The 8596-nt window shown below is 36.6% G+C and overlaps 1 non-coding gene across 1 annotated transcript; it reads right to left on the bottom strand.

Annotated features, from left to right (window-relative positions):
* Positions 1-7897: 7897 nt before the first annotated feature.
* Positions 7898-8004, bottom strand: LOC130978400 (small nucleolar RNA R71). The gene has a single exon (XR_009086046.1). It is a non-coding gene; the product is annotated as a small nucleolar RNA R71 (small nucleolar RNA).
* Positions 8005-8596: the final 592 nt, after the last annotated feature.

Below are 8596 nucleotides of genomic sequence, written 5' to 3'. Positions count from 1 at the left end.
AAATAACAATAACAAAGCAATTAAACAATAAAGAAACATAAAACTTGAAATTACATTAAGGGAAATTAAAATCAACAAAGTGCTCATAGACATGAAAGTAGCAAAATAGAAGAAATTAACAAGAAGAACTAAGAGAGCAAAGATGTAGCAACAAAGACTTGAAAGGAAAAGTAAATAGAAACAACAATTAAAACTAGATCTAAGAAAATCTACCCTAATTCTAACCTAAATTCTATAGAGAAGAGAGAGTTTCTCTTTCTAGAATTCTCATCTAAAACATGATGAAAACTCCATTATGACTACTTGATTCCTTTCCCTTCAATTCTTAGGTTCAATAGCATCAGAAATGAGTTGGATTGGGCCCAAATGAGCTAGAAATCACTGGTCACGACGAGTTGTTTAAAATGGCTCACGCTGATCCTACGATGCATGGGGTAGAATGACGCATACGCAGCATCAAACGTCCTGGCAACTATGGTAAATTGCATATCATTTTGAAGCCCCGGATGTTAGCTTTTCAACACAACTGGAACGGCCTCATTTGGATCTCTATAGCTCAAGTTATAATCGATTAAGTGCGAAGTGGTCAGGATTGACAACTTAGCCATTCCTTCATTCCTTCATGAATTCTCCATTTTTACATGCTTTTTCTTCATTCCTTCAATGCAATATTTGCCTTCTAAACCTGAAATCACTTAATAAACATATCAAGGCATCGAATGGAATTAAAGTGAATTAAATTTATCAATTTTTGGGCCTAAAAAGCATGTTTTCGCTCTTAAGCACAATTAAAGGAGAATCTACAAAACCATGCTATTTTAGTGAATAAATGTGGAAAAAATTGATAAAATCCTCTAAATTCAACATAAGATAAACCCTAAAAATGGGGTTTATCACCTCTAAGAGGTACATCAGTGTAACTTGCAAAAAGGAGAAGTATATACATATATATATACATATACATAAAATACCCAAAAGAAATATCCCAACTCCACTGCGACAGGAACTCCAGATGCCTAGCGAGGTGCCTGTCAACTTGCATCTAAAAACAACATTTGTATGGGATGAGAATCGGCGATTCTCAGCTTGGTATAAGTGCCTCCATATATAATATATAAGATATAAGATCCCGGGAAAGTCAAAGGCGATCCTAGAACTCCAACACTCATATTTAAATCTTAAAGTTTATAAATTAAAAAATATAGACAGGGTAGGTTATCTAAGGTTCTTGTTTCTAATTCCTTTCTAACTTAAGCCCAAATTTCTTCCTTCCTCCAATCCTCCAAAACTCTAGTGCACAGACAAGCAGTACAGACAAAGCGAACACAAGTAGGATACAGATACGACAGGTAGCAAATATAGCAGGTAAACATAATAATCACATAGGCAAGCCCAATTAATGCACAATTAAATGAAACACACATATGCATATGATATATGCCTTTCCTAGGACTAATGGATTAAGGCCAATTATGCTTGCTTGATCTACTCCTCGATATTAGGGGTTAACTAAGCGAGATTGACTCATCATAATTACCATAGTTGTGGTTATGGCGATGATAGGATTCCTTGGATCCTCATTCCCAGGTCAAGGCTTTTTATGCATTTCTAGCATTTTCACTAAGTTTTGATCTTGTTTCCCTTTTTACTTCCATTAATATCAATTTTGATCATTTCTTAGTTCTTTCATTTTCTGGTTCTTTTAATCTTTCATTCCTTGATTTCAAAACTCCTTTGTTTTTTTCACAACCGAAAGCGTAACACTTCAATTGCATTCCTAGGGAGAACGGCCCGAGTTTTAATTGCTCTCGGTTTATGTTTTGTATTTGAATATCAAACTCTGATGTTTGGGGATTGAATTGCCGGTTTGGACTATACTCACAATGGAACTATTTTTATCTAACTTCCAAACCGGTGTAAATCCCTCTTCGTCAGTGATGTTAGATATTTAAATATAATATTTTGTTGCAAGAATAACCCAAAAAATAATGAATTGAAATTGTGTAAGTGCAACAAAGCAAGTAACATGAGCATATACCTTGTGTGTTTATTGTTGAGTTTGAGATACAAGTGAGGGGACACTAATGCCAGAATGGGAGAGAGTAAGGTAAGAAATTGGATAGCAGAGGAGAGATAGAGTGAAGTGGGAAGAGGTAACAGTTACAAGGTCCTTTTTTGTGGCAATTTGGCTTCGTGAATTGTTCCTTCTAACTCCTATCAGTGCTTCATGCTTTTTTAATTTCTACAAATAATAATATAGTATATCGATTCAAATTCTATTTATACTTGGATAAAAGGTCAGTCTTATAAGGTTTTTTTTATTATAACTACAGCATGAATCAATACAATGTCACACGAAACAAATAAGTATATTTATCTAGATTACATTTTTCTCTTTAGAGTTAAAGCTTAAGCCTATATTTTCAGCCTAATACTGAGTTCTTGAACAAAAAACAAAGTTGTTATTGTCTATTACTAATTTACATAAAAAACTAATTATAATGCAAAGATGGTTGTGAAAGATTTGGTGAATATATTATTAACATTTCATTCCCTTGAAAATAAAATCAGGTATTTGACTTGTTTGATTAACTGGGTTTGGCAGATTTTAAGCTGAAACGGTTATCCTCTGGGATCTATATTCTTAACAAAGGGAGCCAGATCGAGTCAAGTCCAATTTTGGCACAAGTAATAATTATTAGTATTTTAAGATTTGTGATATTTGTTGATGAATATTGTGAGCAAAAGTTAGCAAAATCGATTATTATTTTATTATGAATGTTTGCCCTGTTTTTAATTGATGTATTGATTGGTTAGGAATATTTACATTATGGGATCTTAGGAAGAGTAAATAAAAGGATGCAAGATTTAAAGAAGTGGTTCCTGTGCTTTGGTTTTTAGTTTTGTGTTTTTTTTTATAACTTTACATGTTTTTCTTTGATTAGAAACAGAACAAATACACACACATTTAGAGGTGCAATATGCTTGATTCATTATATAATTATTTGTTAGTTAAGTAGTAAAAGTTATTTGAGTCATGTTGAGACTATTGGTGTTAGTTGTTTGGATTCTGAGCCCTTTACTGTTACTGATGGCTTGACAGAATATGAAAAGTGTGAGAAACTAGTAGCTAGTTTACATTAGTTGATGAAAATGTACATTATATAATATTTTAAGTCTCAAGTAGTTAAATTTGATTAAAATAAATAAGAAGCAAGGACTTACTGTATTCCTACTACATAGAAAACTACGTATTCCTACTACATCTAATACACTAAAGAAAGTATTCAGTCAATAGAACTTTGGGTGGTTGGTTCTTATTACAAATATTCAGAATCACATAAAGTCATACACTATCACTTTTTAAAACAAGGACCTAATTTTATTTGGTTTTTGGTTCAATGGGCTAAAGTCACTCGACCAGTCCATTAGGACCATTATTTGTTTAGGGAATTAGAGCATGTTACTTTTGGTGTTTTTACTTTTTACTATAAATATAAATATAAAAACACAGAAAAAAGAAATCTGGATTCGGGAAATTAAAGACACAGTAATACATATTACAAGAGTTAGTTTAAGTGATTGTTTGAATTGATTAAACATATCACTACAAAAAATTGGGTATAAACTGGCATCAACATAATGGCAGTTTCGAAAAACTGCCGTTATATTCATAACTTGAGGCGGTTTATGCGGCTGCCATAATTTACCCGTAGAAAGCAGTAGTTTTTTTGTGATTTTGGTGCCATTACCTGCTCCTACTTCACTGATATAAAAACACTTCTATTTCACTAATAAATGTTGTGCTATTCAATCGAACTTCCATCGCAATGTGAGAACCAAGAAAAAACTCTATCGCAACATGAGTTCTGCGATTTCATCCACAACCCTCTCCTCTGGCAGTGATGTCGTTGTTGCTGCCTTCGAAAGAGCGCTCTTCTTTGATTAGGTTTATTGGCTTCTATTTGAGGGTTCGTTGCGCCGTCGCTCATCTCCTCCTCAACACAAGCAACGCCATTATTGCTGTCCTCGGTAGAGCTTCTGCTATCTGGTTTTGTGCATTTTATTTGATCCTGAATTTTCTTAATTCTAATTTGGTTAAGCTTTTACAGAGCCTTTATTTTCTTTTCCCCCCTCAATGGTGGTCCTGCTTAGTTGAATATGAGTTTTGTGAAGCTTTCGTCACAATAGCTTTCTAAGTATAATTCTCTTGGTTAATTTTCTTTCTCCTTCTAGGTATAATTTGAGATCATACATGGAGGGAGAAGGAAAGGAGAACGAGAGTGAGTTCATCTGAAACCCTCAAGCTTGTCGCTGCCATGGTTACCACCATTCATCTCATGTCTGCCGCTTCCATCAACCTTCTGCGTTCGAGTGAAGGCACCTCCTTTATCAACGCATTTCCAAATCTGGTCACTACTCCATAGCTTATGAGATTGAGTGAAGCACCTCTTTCATTAAGTTGTCTCCTCCGCTAGCAGCCGGTACGTTCTCACTTCTGTATTTTTTCTTCGATCCACTCAACATTGCTCGTAGTGTGTTTCTGTTCATTCTCAATTTCTATTTTTATTCTCTCTTTTTGTTCATTCTCAATTTCTTGTTTTCTAACTGTATTTTGGTTCAGTATTGTTATGCTTGCCATGTGGATGATGAATTTTCTGAGAGAGATGGAAAAGAGTAGAACTTGTTTTCTGTTATGGATGATAATTCTTTAGTGTTTATTATTATAACTACTCTATGTTCATTATTGTGCATTTTTTTGAAATTCAAAACTAGCTTAGCTCCCAATGTGATTCCAGCAAGGACATGTGATGCCAGGGCATCTAGGCCAGTTTCACTGACCTTTTCTTTACTGTTTTAGGGTAGTTTCATGCATTTTCTTAGTGAATAAGGCAAATTTTGGATGAAAATACACTTACACATTGATTCAAGCAACTATTGTGAATTTCATATGATTTCATGAGGATTTTGCTAGAATTGCATGATAAATTGATGATGCATAATCTCATGACTTTGGCTAGAGCTTTGATGCACTTTATTTGCTTGATTTCAGGGCAAAGGAAGCAAGGAAGAACCACGTTAGTACTCACGTTAATCTAGTTAACGTGAACACTAACGTGGAATGGTAAATAGCTTGCAAAGTTAATGAGAAAAGTGATCACCAATAATGCCTGCGAAGCCATCAATAGCTCATGTTACTTGTCACGTTAACTAAGTTAACGTGGTAGTTAACGTGGAGACAAAAGAGAACTCCAACGTTAGGGGAAAACGTGAACACCAATAATGTTCTAAAACTTGGCAATGAGCCACGTTAAGAGTCACGTTAACTTAGTTAACGTGAAGTCTAACGTGGAAGAGAAGAACAATGCCAATGTTAGTGACACTCACCTTTGTCACTAACGTTGGATCAACTAGCATTGCCTACATTAGTGGTCACGTTAAGACCACTAACGTGAGAGATAACGTGGAGTTGAGGATTGATGAGCCAATGTTAGTGACACTCACTTTTGTCACTAACGTTGGAAGATGGCGTTCTCTACTACGTTAAGAGTCACGTTAACTTAGTTAACGTGAGCTCTAACGTGGAGAGTAGAGGCATTTGGAGCGTTAGTGACAAAGGTAAGTGTCACTAACGCTCTCGAAGGTGAAGCATACCCACGTTAAGAGCCACGTTAGTTACACTAACATGAACTCTAACATAGGGACAAAAGGCACATAGCAACGTTATTGGGAAAGGTGAGTCCCAATAATGCTTGCGAAAGGGGTATAAGCCAACGTTATTGGAAAAAGTGAGTCCCAATAACGTTAGCAAAGATTTAGAAGGCAACGTTAGTGGTCACGTTAGTGCCACTAACGTTGGAGTTAGCGTGAGGTATTTAAGGGTGGAACGTTAGTGGAAAAAGTGATTGCCACTAACGTTCTCGAACCCACAATGTCACTTAACGTTAATCTCACTAACGCCCATGCCTAATTCATACTTCTCTGCAAGCTAGGCCCACTAAAGATTAGAACTGCTTCAACTCAAGATCCAGAGCCCACATCCAAGACTTGAAGAACTCACTAGAAGATCAAGAGGAGTAGTATATATAGGAGTAGTTTTGAACTATAGAGAAGCTTGGCACTTTGGAGAACTACCTCTGTATATTTACTTTTCTGCACTTTTAGCATGGATTCTTCTTTTCTGCCATTTTTTATTTCTAGAGCTATGAACAACTAAACCCCTTTCATTGGGTTAGGGAGCTCTGTTGTAATTTGATGGATCAATTATAGTTTTCATTCTTCTTCTTCTTTCTTTTCTCTTGATCTTACTAGAAAGCTTTCGATCTTTATCTAATTGGATTGTTATCTTGGGAAAGAAACTCTCCATAATTGGATCTCCTCTGAGCCTTGGAAAAGGGATGAGGAGATCATGCTAGAAATACTTTCTCATGTTGGACCAAATTGGGGTTTGGGCGGATATAGTGACATGTAATCCTCCCAACACTTTGATTTGGAAATACATGCGTTATAATCAGTGACCACACTTCATCTCTTCCCATGAGCAATTAAATCAAGAAATTGGGCAATTGTTCAAGCTTAGAGAGATTGGATTGCCAAGGAATTGGGATCCAATCACCTAAGATTGCCAAGGAGATCAATGAATGCATTGATTGAGAAAGAGATGAGAATGAACTTGATCCGGAGAATGCAACATCTCCTGAACCCAATGATTTCCCCATTTCTGATCTTACCCATTCTCTTTACTTTCTGTCATTTATTTTCATGCTCATTGCCCCAAATACCCATTTAAGATTCTGCACTTTATTTTCTGTTATTTACTTTCCTGCCATTTAATTTTCTGCAATTCTCAACTACATCCTGTTTAGCTCAACTAGCATAATCTTCCAATTAAAATTGCTTGACCAATCAATCCTTGTGGGATTCGACCTCACTCTATTGTGAGTTTTTACTTGACGACAATTCGGTATACTTGCCGAAGGGAAATTTGTTGAGAGACAAGTTTTCATGCATCAAGTTTATGGCGCCGTTGCCGGGGATTGATTTTGAATCAACAATGATTAAGTTGGAAGTTCATTAGATTGAGCATTTTTCTTTTTCTTTATTTGTTTATTGATTCAATCAATTTCCTTCAGTTTGTTTAGTTCTTCCTCATCCCCTTTACCCTCTCTGTTTTCTTTCGTTCTTTGTTAATTACAATTTTGCTCACTAACCCACTAACTGTTTGATAATTTGCATCACTCACACTAACAATTACTCTAACAAGAATAATCTCTTCATTTTATCTCTTGCTGTGTGTTTTGTTAGTTGTATGACAGGGAGAAGAGAGGGAGCTTCAACTTCCTTCGATTCAGAACTTGAAAGGACCCTCTGGAGACTAAGGAGGGAAGCAAGAGGAAAAGGAATTATTGGTGCTGAGGAAGAGGAAGAGTACTTTGAACCCAACATGGAAGAGAATTTGGAAAATAATCATGAAGAAGAAGCTCACAACCATGCTAGAGAAGGCCCTGCAAACCGTGCTGGGTAAGAAAGGAGAGTTCTAGGCTCCTACATTAATTCTAACCCAGGAAACTGTGGAAGTAGCATCCAGAAGCCCACCAAACATGCCAACAACTTTGAACTAAAACCCCAGCTCATCACCCTTGTTCAGAACAATTGTTCATTTGGAGGAAGTGCTCAAGAAGACCCCAATCAACACCTAACCACCTTCTTGAGAATTTGTGACACTGTGAAGTCTAATGGAGTCCACCCGGATGTCTATAGGCTGCTCTTATTCCCTTTTTCACTCAGGAACAAGGCATCCAAATGGCTTGAATCCTTCCCAAAGGAGAGCTTAACAAATTGGGAAGATATGGTGAACAAATTTTTGGCAAGATTCTACCCTCCTCAAAGAATCAACAGACTGAGAGCTGAGGTGCAGACTTTCAGGCAACAAGATGGTGAGACTCTCTATGAAGCATGGGAGAGATTCAAGGACTTAACAAGAAGATGCCCACCAGATATGTTCAATGAATGGGTTCAACTTCACATTTTCTATGAAGGTCTTTCCTATGAGTCAAAGAAGGCCGTAGATCATTCATCAGGAGACTCTCTAAACAAGAAGAAAACCATTGAAGAAACCATAGATGTCATTGAAATAGTTGCTGAGAATGACTACTTCTATGCCTCTGAAAGAAGTAATACCAGAGAAGTAATGGAGCTGAACCACATGGATGCATTGTTAGCTCAAAATAAGATGATCACCAAGCAGCTAGCAAATCTCACTAAGAAGGTGGAGGAAAACCAAGTTGCAGCAGCCATCACTTCATCACCAGCTCAAGAAGGAGTGAATATAGGAGAAGAAGGTTACTGGGAGCAAGCCAACTATGTTGGAAACTCACCTAGACAAATCCATGATCCATACTCCAAAACTTACAACTCTGGATGGAGAAATCACCCCAACTTTGGGTGGAAAAATCAACAAGACCAAGGTCAAGATCAGAGACGCCACAACCTCAACTCCAACAACAATGCAACTCACAAACACACCTCACAAAGATCCTATCAACACCCACTTAACCAACCTTCTCAACCACCTAATCTCAACCCACCATCACTA

Source organism: Arachis stenosperma, chromosome 4 (genome assembly GCF_014773155.1).
Source record: "Arachis stenosperma cultivar V10309 chromosome 4, arast.V10309.gnm1.PFL2, whole genome shotgun sequence".
In the NCBI taxonomy this organism is placed as follows: domain Eukaryota; kingdom Viridiplantae; phylum Streptophyta; class Magnoliopsida; order Fabales; family Fabaceae; genus Arachis; species Arachis stenosperma.
This window is presented reverse-complemented; position numbering and strand designations above follow the sequence as displayed.